The sequence below is a fragment of the Penaeus monodon genome, chromosome 12, assembly GCF_015228065.2.
Source record: "Penaeus monodon isolate SGIC_2016 chromosome 12, NSTDA_Pmon_1, whole genome shotgun sequence".
Taxonomy (NCBI): domain Eukaryota; kingdom Metazoa; phylum Arthropoda; class Malacostraca; order Decapoda; family Penaeidae; genus Penaeus; species Penaeus monodon.
In genome coordinates this window covers 9,204,616-9,211,827 of record NC_051397.1, presented here as the reverse complement: position 1 = coordinate 9,211,827, position 7,212 = coordinate 9,204,616, and the positions used below count along the sequence as shown (strand labels likewise).

Sequence of the window (7,212 nt, the reverse complement as noted above, 5' to 3'; positions counted from 1 at the left end):
GACGTTAAAGGGAAGGTCATGTCTACGGAAGGTAATTTTGGCTATGTTAGTGGGTTTCTTTCGATGACCTCTGGGGGGAATGGAGTAGCATTGTACTGATGTTGCATCTTACTCTGTGAGACAGGCAAGTAGGTCTTCTCCACAATCTGACCAATCTTTGTCATAGATTGGGCAATTTGCTGGGGAGATTGAAACTGTTCCGGTGCAAGTATTGAAGGTTGGATGGGGTTCTGCAAGGATGGGGTTACCATAATAGTCAGTTATTTTGTTAATGCTATAGCTGTGGTTTTCGGATGTTACTGTGACAAGACGGGAGCGGTCGGGTCGGCTACGGAAAGAGACTTTACCTACTTTTTTTGGAGACATTGTTGGAAGAGAAGGGTGTTGTCAGAGTAGGGAGCTGTGGGAGGGATCACGAAAAATCGGTCCCATTTGGCTGCGCTAAAGAGGGTATTCAAGATTGTTGTAGAGATAGGGGTAGTAGAAGGGCGGGGGCGTGACGAAGATGGAGTAGTGTTGAGAGGGGTAGTGTTATGGAGAGGTGGGCAATAAGGCTGTAAGGTATTAATAAGGGAGGATGGGGTGGTTGATGTTGGAGGTTGTGGGGGTAGAGGTGATGAAGTTGAGCGTGCTGGAAGAGTGGAAATGTTCCTTAAGGGTTGATTGTTGGCTACTGTACTCGTAGGCATTGATGAGGGGGTAGTTATTGCAGTGTTCGGAGCCGTGGTTAAAGGAGAGCCTGGGGTCAGGGAATCGAGTGGGTTTACATCGTTGGGGCTATTTGATAAATGGGCAAGCCTCATTGCCCCTAATAGTAGGGATTTATTTTCATTACTGGCCATGGTAAGCCTGGGTTATGTTAGGGATAAAAACAGTCCACCCCTCAGGGTCCCATTGAGGGGTAAGGGCTAGGTAACTAAATCAGGGGAATAGCGTGCCCATGGCTCCCTCAGGCCGTTCAGGACTGGCACAAAGTCAGCCGTTCATCCTTTCAGCACGGCTCTCACACCTTAGGAGGTGGATAGCAGAAGGGTTTGGTGAAGGGACAGAAACGAAAAGTGGGAAGGGAAAAAAAAAGACCATGCAAAATTAGTTGAGTCGAGGGCTGAGTCCCAAGGTTGGAGAGTTCCCCATCATTGGGTCCCAGTCTCCGCCTCCTAAGCCCCCCCACGACAAAACGGGCAAGGGATTGGGGGGGAGGAAAGAGAAAAGAAAAGACCGTGAACAATTAGGTGAGGCGAGGGCCGAGGCAGGGGCGATTCCCTTCATTGGGCCTCTGTCCCCGTCTCCAAAGCTCCCCCATTTACCTTTCATTCTTAGGAATTACTTACCACTTTAGCGAACCACTCGGTCACATTATTACGTGCAATGCAATTGTTTTAAGATATTACAACTTCTTTACCACTTGCTGCTGCCATTCTACTATAGGATAATGAAACTAGTAATCATGCTCTAACTGTCCACCTCGATTTATTCTTGTCTTTCAGTCATTTTTTTTATCCTCCTAACATACAACTTCCACTTACCAAAGTCACTTTCTCATGTTTTTATCATTTTGCCCGATTTCGCATACTAGTAATTTCTATTATTTGTTCAAGTTTTTTTGACGAAAATTTTCTTCACTAATTTGTCATACAAGAAATGTTAATAATTACCTGGAATTCTTCGTCACTGTAACGCTTGCGCTTTCACTCATTGTCTATAATTACACATCAACTATTATTTCATGGTGAAACTTAGTAATACTGAATGTTTTATGTAATCGGCTTCATCAACCAATACTTCTCTAAGCAAACTTTATGGCCAAATTACCCGAAAGCTTTATTTGGAAATTAGTTACATTATTCAAATAAATTTTGCACGGAGCTCGACTTTCCCTTGCCTTTACTGAGCAAATTTATAATTTACAATCTGAAATCAAAGTATTTATAGATGGTTTTGGTTATTTTTTAAAACTGATGTTTTCTATAAAATCATATGGAACTCATAAAGAAATAATGTTTTCATTCTTCCTCCACAAATACATTACTCTATAAAACCACTCGTGAATCATTAAAAAATATTTTCTCTTCGACAAAAATGTTACTAAAAATAAAATAAAGTAAATTAGCCTTTACACCATCATTGCTACAGACAGAACGAGACACACGGTTTACCAAATGTTGTACTAGCCCTCACTTCTCAAAGCTATCATGAAAATGCAAATGAATTGTCAGTTATGTATGCTTTACTACTAACAAATCTGTAGTAAAAAAAAGGTAATTGTTTTGCAACTCGCAGGGGGTGATGGCTTCTGTCCATCATTGCAATTTTGTCACAAAAAAGTAATCACAACCAATACTTTAATTATAGCTCTTTTTACTGCACTGAACATGCTTGAACATACACATTCCAAATTCACAATTTACACATTTCCAACTCAGCGAGACAGTACACACGCAGCAGGATATAGAAAACTTGGAATTCAATATAAAATATATATTTAACCAAAAAAATCAACATTTGATACATCATATTCCTTAAGCACCTCAGTAGATAAACAATGTGCTCATCAACATACTCCTTTGCCTAAGGATGATCAAAGCATGTGCCCTTCTTAGAGAGGGTGCTAACAACTCGATGCGTGATGTTTACGTGCTGATTTCATGAGTTAAGTGAGGGAGATTGTTAACGTGTGTCCGTGTTACAAATTATAACAGAAAAAGATGAACTGCTCTGTACTGATTATTTTCTAAAACATTTACCATATGAATGTCTCGATGTTGAAGACCAAATGGAGGTGGAAGTGAATTTAAAATAATGGATATTTCTAAATCCTTTATAAAAATTACAAAAATAAATTAGGAGAAAAATGACGAGGGAAATCGTGAGTTTGTGTGAATGATTGTGAAACAGTGTCGGTGCATGTCCATGTAGTTGTTAAATGGATGTCTGCAGCGTTTCCACACTAAAAACGCTGAAATTTCCCTTAAACTTTTAAGTTAATTTCCTTCACCAAACCTTGAGTCACATTCTTATTTCCCTCCACCCACAAAATACTGAATGTGAAATATTTACTCTATGATAAAACTTCTTGTAGCTGAGTGAGTGAAAAAAACTACTTACCAGTTTAACTCCAAACTTCAGGCTACTGCATTTTCGTTGAACAATATAGATTGAAGATCACCGACAGTATCCCATATATATTTCATAAAGTTTCCCCCAAAATAAGGTTAAAAGTTCATGTTTATGCTAGTATATTTTGAGTAAATGGCATGTTATTATGCATGTTCTATTCTTGGTATGTTATGTGGTTAAACATGTATTAGAGGTTTTCATAACATTCACCCATCAATATTGCAGAAATCTATAAATACATAATTTCTAATCAACAAATTATTCTTGATGGTATTTGGAGAGTTCAGAATATGATAAATATCTGAACTGCATTACAAATCTCCTTTAAAACAAGTAATCCATTAACTGGAAAATCATTCACCATGGTTTAACGTATTCAGATGGGAAATGAAAAGTGAATGTACTATCTCAGTACATAGAATGCTACATGCCTTTTGTCATTTTTCTAGTGTTTCTTGTACTGAGCCTTTACTCAAGCTATTGAAGGAATATAAAAAAATGTATTAAAGAAAACACTTTCTGAAATTAGGTCGTAATATATGGCAATTCAAAAAGAAAATCAACACCAATACTCGCTGTAACTTACAACCAAACCATCTTGAAATTAGAGATTGTAAACTGCAAGTTATCTAATCAACTTGAAATCGAATATTCAACATTTCTATTATCAACCAAGACTATATACCAAGACTCCATTATATAAAAATATGTTAAGTTTTCAATGAAAACAGTATTCTCTTTAATGATATTAAAAAAAAAAATCTGTAGTAAATGTTAAAGGCGCAAATCTCACCACATTAATGGTGTTTTAAGACAAATTTAGAATATATACAGACAAAAAAAAGCTTCAAAATGCAATATATTGCATGGGTACCCTCCTTATGATCTTAAATGGCATAGTCATGCGATCACAACTTCACATTAATTTACTGCATTTAATCTGTAAAAAATAAAGACCAGACTGCAAGTATATCCAACCAAAGAAATAACCAAGTAGAAGAAACAGGATGTAGATTAATAAAAGAAAGACAACAACATATATTTCTTCCTTCTATACACAATTTGTTTCTCACTAGATCTATATCCATTCCCAGAAGGATCTTCCTTTCCTACCAGCAGCAAAATTTCAATATCCGAGATCCATTTGGCTGGGCACACGACAGCACCTCCAACATGACCTGTACCTCAAGTGTTACCAGCTTTCATCCTCACTCCACTCAAGCAATGCCCAGCAGCACCAAACCTCTTCACACCCAGCATGCCACAATGCCTGTGTGTAGATGGTGACCACACATGACGAAACCTGATAAAACTGTAAAACGTTGGCATCTATGAATTTGGTTGTTCTCCCTCTTGTCAAAGAAAAGAAAATCAATTCTTGACTTTCAGTATATGGCAAACAATATCAGATTTCTAATCATTTCAAAAAGTTCCCACAAGTTTCATTTTTTCAATTCTCTAGGAAAATTAATAAATAAATAAATAGTCAAAATACATATATAAACAAAGCAAGGGAAAGAGGTTTGTTCTATGAACTGTTACAAAGTCCATCTTTTTAAGATGGCGAGCATTTTCCTTTAGTAAAATATATGAATGACTAAAAATGTCAGCATATCAAAGAATGATGTCGTATGTAATTCAATTTAATGATGTATCACAAGAAACAGGGAGAATGTGTGAATAAATGATGATGAAACACACACCTGATAGCATCACTATATAGATGTATATATTTTCACCTTTTCATCAGTAACTGTACACTGGATTTTCCAGAGGACAATAAGAACTGCAAGCAAAAAATAATAACAATAATAATAATAAACATAATAAAGAATAAGTCAAGTCTATACATTATCTCACAATGTTTATATCACTCATTTTTTCGTCCCTTTTTTTTCCACTTGTGATGCTACCCAGCATGACCCAATAAAACCCCTGACCAAATGTAAATGACCTTTTGGCCCACTGTTTCACCCATGACCAGCAATTGCAAAAGCAGCTACATGAAATATTCTTGGATCCTGTTTCCTATTAATATCAAAGTTGGAACAAAAATTTCAAGCCACAAGAAGTTCAACCTTTTTAACCAGATCGCTCCCTGAAGACGTTCCCTGTACACAAAAATATAAAGCCCTGAGTTTTTTGTTGTTGTTTTTTTCTTTTTTTTTTTCTTTCTATTTTGTTTTCTTTCATTTTCAAGTTAATGAAAATCTTAAACAGAATGCATACTTTTTCATATTTTATGAAGATTCATAGGAGCATCCCTTACGAGCAAGCTACACATCAAAAATTGTGAGACGTTCACTTCCGGAGACCACATTACTCCCTGACAAGGATATTAAAGAGAGGTCAGGGGTGAGCACCAGGCACAAGAGGCCGGCACAATATAGACATGAGGCCAGAGGTAAGTGAGATTAGGGAGGGAGGGGTGGAGATGGAGTGTGGGGGTGGAGGTGGAGTGAGGCAGAATCACTACCTGTGTGGAGAGGAGTGCCGAGCCTGCGTGGAGTCTCTCACCCTCCTGCCGCCGCCACCACCACAGCCTGGCACTGTCAGCTCCACACATACACACCAGCTTAATCATCATTCAAGACATTGGGGTCACCCATTATCTAGTTATGGAAACGGGAGAGAAAAGAACGTCATAATTACTTGGGGTGCTGTGCATCACTCGAAGGATTCCTGTGAGACATTATTACCATTATAAGTCAATATATAGCATATCACTGAAGGAAAATGAATGCTACAAGCTAATGAATGTCCTGATCCAACCCAATCCCAGGCCCACCCGACCTTCCTGATATGCATATATGTGGGTGAAATGATCACCTGCAGCATTGGACCTTCCCTAACCGTGTTTTACCACCTTTGACTCTAGTCAGTTGTCATAAGCTTGCTTCCCTAGTACTGGGATTCTTACTCTACTTACTGTGACAGCTTCAACGATATTGCAGGAGGAGATGGAGTCAATGTACGTCGGTCACATGTGTCATAAGCATGCCGCAACAAACTGACTTTGTCATCTGGCGGTGCTTCCAGTGTCATGAGGCGTGACTTAATAGAATGCATGATGAAGGTTTGGTTGCCTGCGCCCTGAAGGTCACATGTTCAAGACTTTCAGGGCGCTGGGATGTCAGTTTGGTGCGGTGAAACTGGTTGATAAAGGCTGATATGGAAAGTCTTGGCCGCTAATGGATACACATTTATTGCCAATTTTTTACAAGGTTTGTAGAGCTATGATATTTAATGAGGAAGATGCATGATAAAATGTTTTGGCTATCCCCTGGTTCAGAGAAACTTTAAAGAAAAAATCCTAATAAATCTTCTAAAAGATTTAACAAATGGCAGTCTATGACTTACTTTTATAAGGAACTTATAAGTTTATTACCAGGGAAAATTAATCTACATGCACACAATACACTTTAATTGCAATTTTTTTTCAAACTTAGCCACTTAATGAGGGTGCTATTAAGTATGGGATATCTATGAGGCCCGTGCGGCTTCCCGCCCTCGTTAACTCTAGCTTCATAACACCTGTTACTGCCCACCCTAGTACAATGTTCTCACAAAAAGGGACCTAAAACATGTTATCAATGATACCAAAGAGGTCTCTTCTCTGGGAAACCTGTACTACCTCTCCCAGTGTAGCCTAGTCCAGGTAGAAACCCTGGCAGCAGCATAATCAAACTCAACATGAGTCACAAGTTGCCATCATTCATACCACATGATATGAATTGCTATGGTAGGATGTTTTCTGACCGCAGACAAAGAGATGGTTGTGAGTCATTAGAATCCAGACATAATTGCCAACTTTAAACAAAGCAATTTTGCCTTAATGAACCTAAAAGCAGAACCAGAGAACAGTTTCAAAACTACTGAACTCTCAAGTGAAAACCAAGCAATATAAATATAAATTGTAACAAAGTAAACAAAAGCAACATGTCTGGATTAGAAATGCGGTCATATAGCGCTGGGCATGAGGATCAGCTTCCTGTAAGCAGAACCACCAACTGTGAAGTATTGTAGCCCCAGGCAACATCCACTTTAAGGTTAACTCAGCAGCATCCATTGCACAATGAAATGAATTTAAAAATG

The 7,212-nt window shown here is 38.2% G+C and overlaps 1 long non-coding RNA gene across 1 annotated transcript; it reads right to left on the bottom strand.

Moving 5' to 3' along the window:
• Window positions 1–2,463: 2,463 nt before the first annotated feature.
• Window positions 2,464–5,880, bottom strand: LOC119579257. Its single transcript, XR_005229258.1, has 2 exons — window positions 5,594–5,880; window positions 2,464–4,903 (listed from the first exon to the last, which is right to left on the bottom strand). It is a non-coding gene; the product is annotated as an uncharacterized LOC119579257 (long non-coding RNA).
• Window positions 5,881–7,212: the final 1,332 nt, after the last annotated feature.